This window comes from Durio zibethinus, chromosome 4, assembly GCF_047325235.1.
Source record: "Durio zibethinus cultivar Kanyao isolate XHJ-2024 chromosome 4, ASM4732523v1, whole genome shotgun sequence".
Classification (NCBI taxonomy): domain Eukaryota; kingdom Viridiplantae; phylum Streptophyta; class Magnoliopsida; order Malvales; family Malvaceae; genus Durio; species Durio zibethinus.
The window spans coordinates 12,377,011-12,385,907 of NC_143165.1; the positions used below are offsets into that span (position 1 = coordinate 12,377,011).

The window sequence follows — 8,897 nt, forward strand, 5'->3', positions numbered from 1 at the left end:
AATCCTTGTGAACCTGTAATATTTGCAAATCTAGAACCTTTACAAAACTTGGAATCTTGTGAATCTATCTTTCTTACAAATCTGAAAATCCTTATGAACCTTGTATCTTTGCGAATCTAAGACCTTTACAAAACTTAGAATCTTGAGAATTTGAAAGTCTTTGCAAACTTGGAATCTTTGTGAATCTAGAACCTTTGCGAATTTTAAAATCTTACGAATATTCTATTCATACAAATTTGAAAATCTTTACAAATATTGAATCTTTACGATTTTGTTAAACTTGGAATATTGGGATCTTTCAACTTCTGTTATGGAACATCACAAATTTTTGAATATCCAAATTATGAATCTTTGGATTTAGAGTGAATTTTTGAACTTCATTTTCGGACTCGTGACATTGTCTTGGTCATTAATCCACGACCTCGACTTGGTCTTGGTCGCTTTTAGACTCGTGACATCATTTCAGTCACCCGATCTAGGCTCAGGTCAGATCATTTTTCAACCCACAGCATCATTCTGATCATTCATTTTTGACCTCAAGTCAATCTTGGTTGATTTTAGACTCAGGTATCATTTTAGTCATTCGATCTCGGCTCAAGTCAAGTCATTTCTTAACCTATGGCATCGTCCTAGTCATTCATCTTTGACCTTGACTTAGTCTTTGTCACTTTTAGACTCGCAGCATCATCCTGGCCATTTGATCTCGACTCAGTCCAAATCATTTCCTGACTTGTGGTTCTATCCTGGTCAGTCATCTTTGACCTTGACTCGATCCTAGTCACTTTATTTTTTGACTCGTGATTTCATCCCAATCATTTGATCTCGGCTCCTTCCAGATCATTTTTTGACTTATAGTTTTGTCCTAGCCAACTATCTTCAACCTTGACTAGGTCTTCGTCGCTTTATCTATTCGACTCGTGCCATTGTCTCAATCACCTATTTTGATCTCGGCTTAGTTTAGATTTTTCGACTTGCAGCTCAATCTTGGTCATTTTCACTTATTAATCTGACTCTTGAAACATATTAGGTGTCTAGGTCTTTGCACCATCTTGTCTAACAAGAATGTGTGAAAGGGGTAGCTGTAGACACTTATTTGTGTCCGGGGTCAATTGGACTGTGTTTTATTATTTTTGTTATATTCCTATATTGTATATTATTATTATTATTATTATTATTATTATTATTATTATTATTATTATTATTATTATTATTATTATTATTATTATCAGTATCATTATATTATTATTATTATTATTATTATTATTATTATTATCAGTATCATTATATTATTATTATTATTATTATTATTATTATTATTATTATTATTATTATTTTCTTTCTTTCTTTTTTTTTCTTGATTTTTGGCAAGAATTGTGAAAACGAAAACTGAATAAGCCAGATTAGAATCTCATAGTCAAATGATGAATCAAGCTTGGATAACTGACTAGATTCAATTGGGACCAAATCAAAATCCTAGACTAAGGCTCAGGCAGAATCAAATTCCAGGATTCAAGCTTGGATTGATTCTGTTCGTTTCCTAAAATTGGTTCTAAGGCTGCCTATAAATTGAACTAAAGATCAAAGGAATACACAAGGGTGAATTTTAAGGAAAAACAGTTGATTTTTAGAGAGTGGGTGTTCTGAAAATTTTTTTTACAGTAAAGAATTTTTGGGGATTTTGGATTTTTCTCTAAGTTCAATATAAAGCTTTTGGGTTTCTAGAAGTTGGTTTAGGATTCTAGAGATTTTCTAAAGAAATATGGGAAAATTTGGGGAAATCTGTGTTTTTTGGGAAATTTTTGGGTTTTTTGGGATGAACAAGTATTTTTCGATGAATTTTCTGACGATTGGTTAAATTTTTTGGCCACATTCCGACCAATTTTCTAGAAACCGATGGATTTTTTAGTTTTTGATTGAATTTCCTGATGACATTTCCAGAAACTAGTGGAGTTCCCAGTCTTCGATTGAAGTTTTTGGTGGGTTTCTTTGAGAATTCTAAAGAGAAGGTAGAGAATCCTAAGGCTGGAGAAAGAGAGGGAGTTGAGCTTCTGAGGCTGAAACACTGAACTTGGCTTATATAACGACCTAAAATGACATCATTTTGGAGAACTCAATTACGCAGGTGACTCAACGAGGATCTGTGCATCAACTCGCATATTGACCTGACCCGATCGCAAGGTTTCCCTTTCCCTTTTTATTTTATTTTTTTATTTTTTTATTTTTATTGATTTTTATATTTTAAGTTTTGTTTTATTTTCAATTTTTTTCATTTTATTTTACTGGTTTTTATTTATTTATTTTATTTCGTAATTCAATCTTTATTAAATAAAAAAAATGTCTTTTCTTTCTGGAAAAACGTAAACAAAAAAAAATCTTTTCAAATAAGTTTTCAAAATAAAAAAAAAAAAACAAAAAAGATGTTTTAAAGTTTTCAAAAAATATTTTCAGTAATAAAAAAAGAAAATCTTTTTAAAAATCCCTACAAAATAAATTCATGAATTCTAACAAACTATTGAAAAATTTTCATGGATTTAATTTTTAAAATTGAATCCACCAAACTATTGAAAAATTTCATAAATCAATTTTTAAAAAAATAAAAAATAAAAAATAATTTTTATCCTCCAAACTATTGGAGGATTTACTTCTTGAAGGAAGTCTTATCAAACTATTAAGAGACTTTACTAATTTTCTAAAATAAGGTAAATTAATAAATCTTATGATAGAGCCTCTTCAGAATGGGATACTAGTTCTCATGAATACTCCTAAGGTGAGAGAATTATCTTAAATTGCTACCAAACTGTTAGGACAATTTTAAGACTAATTTTTAATTTTAAATTATTTGGTAAATCACAAATATGATCAAGGCTTGGATAATCTAAAATCCAACTGGTACCATACTTTAGATGGGCACTATGAGGGTGCTATAACATTTTTCACGCGTAACTATACACTTAAATCCAAACTTTGATTTCGTAGATCAGAATCTACTATTTAAAAATATCTAAGTCAATCTTAAAACTTCTCTTTAAATATGAAAAATTCAATTAGATGACCAATCACACCTAAATAAAAAAAGATTGATGGTGATTCCTCTAATCTATATCTAGCGGTAGATCACGGATCTATACGTTATGACATCATGGCCGTGATATTTGCAGATCAGGAACCTGCTTGGCGGTGTATAAAAGGGTCAGGGTGTAATGAGAAGGAAAACAGCGTTTGTGGGCTTGAACCAGGGCCTTGGGCATGGAAGGGTGGTTCAAGAAGCTCCATAGTGGCTCAATGGGCATTGGTTTGTGGTGAGAAGTATAAGGTTGGGCTTGTTCGGGTCTTATATTTTGGCGGCTGCATGATTGGTAGGTCAGTTTGTTTCCAGCTGATCTTTCTCTTTAGTTCTTATCTTATTATCTGTAGTTTTTTTTTTTTCACTATGTTTTTTATGTTTTACTTTTTCTTTTATAAATAGTGTTCAAAACAGAATTTTCAAATTTTAATAGGATACCCTCATTATTTATTGAGGGTGAGTTTAGCATTATTGTTACAGTTAGAAAAAGATTGAGTTGAAAAAAATGCATTTAAAAAGTATGGTTAAAAATTTTAGATGTTTAGTATTGCTAATTGTTGTGAACAATTGAAATGTTTATAAAAAAATACATAAAAAAATAAAATATTAGAAATATAGGGTAATATAGTGATTTTCTATCTCAAAAGTAATTTTCATTGCAAAAACATCTCTTAAGTAGCTTTTTGATTTAGGTTACAAAACCAATTTTTTAATCTAAAGAGCCATAATTTTTTGTTGTTTAACATTGAGATTTTCTCAAAAACAACTTTTAAACGCAAAAAACTACTTTCAATATCAATGCTAAACTAGGCCTAAGATATCTTGATACCAAAAGCAAGAATTATATACTTACAATACTTGTTTGTATATGCCTCACATGACTTCTAAAATTGACAATTTTTTATAAAGAAGATCGAAGTCTAGTACAAATACAAAGAAAAGGGAAATTACAAGTATTGAGAATTAAACCCAAACTTTGCAGTAATCTTGATCAACCATTTGAGGGAAGTGAATGACCATTTAGATTAAGCTGTAAATTCAAATTGACATTTCTATTCATGTTAATTAGGTTGGATTAGTAAATTGAATTAAGAGATTCATGTGATTAAAGCAAATTTTAATTCCTTGCTTAAAAAAGTAAAAATCATGTGTAGGAATTCTTAAGATTTTTTTGGTATATGAATTCTTAAGATTTTCATATCCATATGTTAATTGCTTGCTAAAACATAGAATCAAAGAGACTATAAAAAAAAAAAAATCAAAGATTCTAAATCCGTAAATAGTTGTATTGGGTATTAAAATAATAGAAATCAATAAAAGTTATAATTTCATGTGAAAAGCATGAATTATTTCATTATTTTAACACTAAATACTAGCAAAAGAGAGAAATCATTTCCATCCACGAATCTAGCTCCGTCTATAATATAATATACTAATTCACATGACAAAAGGCAAAAGCATTACTTGCAATTAAATTATTAGTGCAATATGCTGGAGCTTTTAAAAAGTATTCTATAAATCCATTAAGCTAAACTCTATATTTGAATTTTCTTTGCTCATATTAAAATAAATCCTTTTTGCTCAATAGTAGATTCCTTCCAAAGGATCTTAAGGGATAGGTAGGTTGAAGTAACATGTTCTTATCCTTTTTAAAAATGGTATAATTAAAATTGATCATTTAATTTAAAATCAATTAATAATAGTGAATAGATAAGAAAAAAATCTAACTAGAATATAAAATTACAAGAAAAATTAAGATTTAATCCATATAAGATAATACTACTCAACACTCTTTCTCATGTAGATTAGGAATTTCATCTAAAATCAATTTGCAATAGATGAAAAAACTCAAAATTGAACAAAATGTCACGTGAAACTCATGATTGGTGTGGGCCAATACTATTCAACGGCACTATTGTGTGTATTGGACTTGATGGATATCAGTTGAATGCCTATAAATACATGTAACTCAAAAACATTTGGATCATACAAAACTCTAAGAGCTATAGCACATCAAAAGGTTATAAACAAAATCTCCTAAAGAAATGTCTTTTCAAATTTATGCAAATCCTATTTCAACTCATGATGATAACATGTCCAACAAAAATCACCATTTGGCCAAATTTAATCCTCAATTTTGGGGGACATTTTTCTCTCTTTTCCTTCTGAAATGGTATGTAAGAAAACCTCTTTCAATTTATGTATTTGTGTGAGGTCGGACTAATATTATTTACTGCCTTTTAATTTGTCATATTATTGGCAAAAATGTTTTTTTTTTTTTTCTGATTTCTATTGCTTCTTCATTCTTCTCTTATTACTTATGTTTTCTCTAATTTCTATGCATAGTATTGAGGAACTTTTGTTAAAGTGGTCTTATCCCACTAAATTTTCGATTTCTTGTGATTTTAAATTCAAGTTGGACCCTTCTATCAATAGCTAATTGATTTCACATTAAATACTTAACTTGGTATCAGAATCCATATTCTGTTATGTCATTTTGTTTATTATTCATACCTGTTACCCTTTTCAAGTTTATCACCTATAATTGATTGGTTTAAGTTAAATGCTTAACAATTTCTAATTTTTTTAGTAACATAGTAAGTTTTTAAAATTAATTAATTGAAAGGTTTTCACACTTCAACAGGATATGGATGCTAAAACACAACTACAGTATGAAGAATTGAAGCAAGAGGTGAGAAGAATGTTGGCCAAAACTATATATAAACCATCCCAAAAATTGGACTTAATAGATGCAGTCCAACGCTTAGGTGTGGCTTACCATTTTGAGAAAGAGATAGAGGATGCCTTAAAAAATATATATCATGTTGATTGCAATAATATTGAGAGTGATGATGATCTCTACACTACATCTGTTCGATTTCGATTGCTAAGAGAGCATGGCATTAATGTTCATTGTGGTATGCCTCAATCTTCAATGGACCAATTTCTCTGAAAAATTCTCAATTATAAGGTCAATTTATACTATCAATCATTGTACCCGGACGAAATTTGAGACTTAATCTCACTAGTATAATTCATAAAAATATAGTTTTTTATTGAATTGATTTAATAATTCTCATTCAATCATTAACTTCGTTATAATTTATCAGTCAAATTTACTAATGTGTCTATTGACTTACTGATGTGGTGATTGAGCAGACTCATTCAACAAGTTGAAAGATGAGAAAGGAAACTTCAAGAAATCCTTGATTGGTGATGTGAAAGGCTTGTTAGAATTGTATGAAGCTGCCCACCTTCGAGTGCATAGAGAAAATATCCTTGAAGAAGCTCTTGCTTTCACCACCTCTTATCTAAAATTGGTAGAAACCATGGTAGACTATCCTCTCTCGAAGCAGGCTGCTAATGCTCTAAACCGACCCCTTCGCAAGAGCTTGCCAAGGCTGGTTGCTCGGAACTACATTTCCATATATGAAGGATATGGCACCCAAGACGAAAATTTAATGAAATTTGCAAAGTTAGATTTCAAGATGGTACAACATTTGCACAAGGAAATAAATGAGATATACAGGTAATTAATAGTGCCATATATTTACTAATATAATTTTTTTTTTTACGGATACATTCAGTGGTAGATGCAAATTAATAGGTCTAGAAAATAAGAAAGTCTGAAAAAAAAAATTTCTAGGACACAAATTTTCCTTGGACACTTTCAAAATTTTCCTTAGACACTCAATGCCCAACCACGGTCACAGTTAGCTAACACCTAGCATTCAATAGACACTCACTGCAATAAGTGGACACCCCAAAAAAATCCTAAATACACCACTGGGTGTGTTCCCCTCATTGATTTTATGCTATAGTTGTGCTAATCAATTAGTTATCTTAATTCAGGTGGTGGAAAGGCTTAGATGTTGCAAGAAATTTTCCTTTTATACGAGATAGATTGGTGGAGTGTTACTTGGGGATGATGGGAGTGTACTTTGAACCCCATTATTCCTTTGCTAGAACATTCATGACAAAAGTTTTAGCCTTGACATCAATTTTGGATGATACATATGATGCATATGGCACACATGAAGAACATGAAATCTTTACAAAAGCAATTCACAGGTTATTCAAAGCATACCCACCTTTACTACTAATTATTGGAAGTAAAATTTGACTGAATTATAGACATAACCATTTGAATTGGATGACTTGTAGGTGGGATATCAATTGCATTGATCAACTGCAGAATTACATTAAATTGTGCTATAGTGAGCTCCTAAATGTTTGTAAAGAAATGGAGGATTTGATGGCCGACCAAGGAAAATTATACCGCGCTTAACTTGCGAAAGAAGCGGTATATATGATCTATAGTTTTTCTTGAACACTATACTTTGCAATCATCATCAACTATATGAATTTTATGTGTTAGCTGATTTTTTTTTTTTTGTTCATTAGATGAAACAACAATGTCAAGCCTGTTATGTTGAGGCCCAATGGCTCCATGAAAATCACACACCAACTCTGGAGGAGTATATGTCTATTGCATTAGTTACTTGTGGTTATCGGATGCTTACAATTGCATCTTTTGTTGGCATGGAAGATACCATAACAAAAGAGACCTTCATTTGGGCATTCAATGACCCAAAGATTCTTAGAGCTTCAACAATTATCAGTAGGCTGATGGATGACATTGCTAGCCACAAGGTAATCATTATTAATTAGTTCGTTTATTAAAAAAAATGAAATCAGCAAACAATTATATGGTTTGTTAGTAGAATGTTGGACTTTTAATTCTAGTGATCATAATTCAAATTCTAACAATCTCAAGTACCAAAAGAGTTGAAATCAAGATAATTTGCCACAAAAAGCTATATTCGGATATGGCAAGGTTGGTTAAAAAACCAATAGAAAAGCTTATTAATTCTTTTAATTATTTGTTGTCAATAGGAAAATTTTTATTGTAATTGCGGAAAAAAATTCTTTTTACAAGATTAGCTCAAAATTTTGCTTATTGTAATTTTTATTTAAAAAATCTGTGTTTGTAGTTCGAGCAATAAAGAAGGCATATTCCTTCGGCCGTTGAGTGCAGCATGAAACAATATGGGGTATTAGAGCAAGTGGCATACAATGAGTTTAAAAAGAAAATCAAAGATGCTTGGAAGGATATAAATGAAGAGTTCTTGAAACCAACAATAGTGCCAGTGGCAGCTCTCAATCGTATTCTCAACCTCACAAGGGTTATTGATCTCTTTTATAAGGATGAAGACGCATATACACGTGGTGGTGGAGAGGCAAAAACTAGCATCAATTCCTTGTTGATTGATCCAATCCCAATTTGATTGAAGAATGAAAAAAAATAGAGCTGCATCTTAAGGAGGGGTAACAAATAAGCATAAAATATGTCAGCAAATGAATCTTTTCTGCTTGGCGACCTGTTTCCAGTTTGAATGCTTGAAGTTGTAGGTAATTTCCTTGTATTTCTGTCATTGTGTTTGTGTTGTCAAGTGGTTATTGGCTCGAATAGACAATTGTTTTATGAGGAAAGCATTTTAAATTCTAAAGCTGTGGAGAGCATTTTAAAAATAATAAAAATCTTTGAATTTTGAATGAGAATCTTTAAGAAGTTTTAAATAAGAATCTTTAAATGAGAATCTTTGAATGAGAATCTTTGTCTTTGAGTTTTAAATGGTAGTCTTGAGAATTTGTATGAATCTCCAAAGTTTTTGAATTTGAATCTTTAAAGAATTGGAAGTGAATCACCAAAAGTTTTTGAATGAGAAGCTTTGAAATTTTAGATGTGAACCTCTAAATTTTCCGAATGGGAACCTTTGAATTTAGATTTTATCGGATGTGAATCTTTTGAAAACTAAGTCAATTTGTTCAA

The 8,897-nt window shown here is 30.6% G+C and overlaps 1 pseudogene; it reads left to right on the forward strand.

Moving 5' to 3' along the window:
- Positions 1 to 5,109: 5,109 nt before the first annotated feature.
- On the forward strand, positions 5,110 to 8,369 carry LOC111288233 ((+)-delta-cadinene synthase isozyme A-like; annotated as a pseudogene).
- The last annotated feature ends 528 nt before the right edge of the window (positions 8,370 to 8,897 follow it).